Source organism: Dioscorea cayenensis, chromosome 3 (genome assembly GCF_009730915.1).
Source record: "Dioscorea cayenensis subsp. rotundata cultivar TDr96_F1 chromosome 3, TDr96_F1_v2_PseudoChromosome.rev07_lg8_w22 25.fasta, whole genome shotgun sequence".
NCBI classification, from domain to species: Eukaryota; Viridiplantae; Streptophyta; class Magnoliopsida; order Dioscoreales; family Dioscoreaceae; genus Dioscorea; species Dioscorea cayenensis.
Genome location: NC_052473.1, coordinates 14,258,046 through 14,259,253, shown reverse-complemented (window position 1 = coordinate 14,259,253; position 1,208 = coordinate 14,258,046). Strand labels below are relative to the sequence as shown.

The 1,208-nt window shown below is 44.2% G+C and overlaps 1 non-coding gene across 1 annotated transcript; it reads left to right on the top strand.

Moving 5' to 3' along the window:
• The first annotated feature begins 366 nt into the window (after positions 1-366).
• LOC120257706 lies at positions 367-473 on the top strand. Its single transcript, XR_005535796.1, has one exon. It is a non-coding gene; the product is annotated as a small nucleolar RNA R71 (small nucleolar RNA).
• Positions 474-1,208: the final 735 nt, after the last annotated feature.

Sequence of the window (1,208 nt, the reverse complement as noted above, 5' to 3'; positions counted from 1 at the left end):
AACATTCTCCACCGAAGAAACATCACCGATAGAGATCGGGCAATCGGAGGGAGCATGTCCTCCACCACACCCGGTGCAATTAGTCATGGCCGCCACTCTATTTGAAGTTAGCAGATCTAAATTCTTACTCAAATTTTCCACTTGAGCCGCCAATGAAGTTACCGCATCTATTTCATGGAGACCGCCTATTTTTTTCTTCTCCCTAGCATTCCATTGGTAGCTGTTTAACCCTCATTTCTTCAATTAACTGACGGGCCTCATTGGGGGTCTTGCTACGTAAGGTACCTCCTGCTGCCGCATCCAAGAGATGCCTTATACTCGGGTTCAAAACCATTGTAAAAAGTTTGAGCAATCATCCACTCTAGGAATCCGTGTTGCGGGCACTTTCTCAAGAGCTCCTTGAACCTTTCCCATGTCTCGAATAGAGACTCCAGTTCCATCTGAACAATGGATGAGATCTCATTCCTAAGCTTTGCTGATTTTCCGGGAGGGAAATAACGGGCCAGAAAAGCTTCTACCATCTCCACCCATGTGGTAATTGACGCTCTAGGCAATGAGTGTAGCCATTGCTTCGCTCTCCCCTTTAGGGAAAATGGGAAGGCTCGCAACTTGATTGCATCATCCGTCACCCCATTTATCTTCACCATATCACACACCTCAAGAAAGCTCTCTATATGACTGTTTGGATCTTCATCGGCCAAACCATTGAATTGTGCAGATTGCTGCAACCTGTGGATGAATTCCGGCTTCAGTTCGAAGTTCTAAGCTGTAATCGGGGCACGCACAATACTCAATTGTGTCCCCAACACTGAAGGTCTGGCATAATTGGATAATGTTCGCTATTGCTCATTCTATTCTGCCATGTTTTTAGATTCTTCCACTTCTAAATCAGCTAAATTAGACTGTTCTTGCACAGGCTCTTTCCCTTTTCTTCTAAGTGTACGTTCAAGCTCAGGATCTCCTTCAATCAATAACCTAAGAAAACCTGGAGCTGCACCCAAAAAGAAAGAAAAAGAAATCAGAACGATGATAGAATAAGAAGATATAAAATAGAATTTATGGGGAAATACCTAAGAAAACAAAGTGCAAAGTATCTCTAAACGCTTACTCCCCGGCAACGGCGCCAAAAACTTGACAAGGTCCCCTTGCGTATATCCCGCAAGTGCACAGGTTTGTCAAAGTAATAATCCCGGATGAGCAGGTATCGA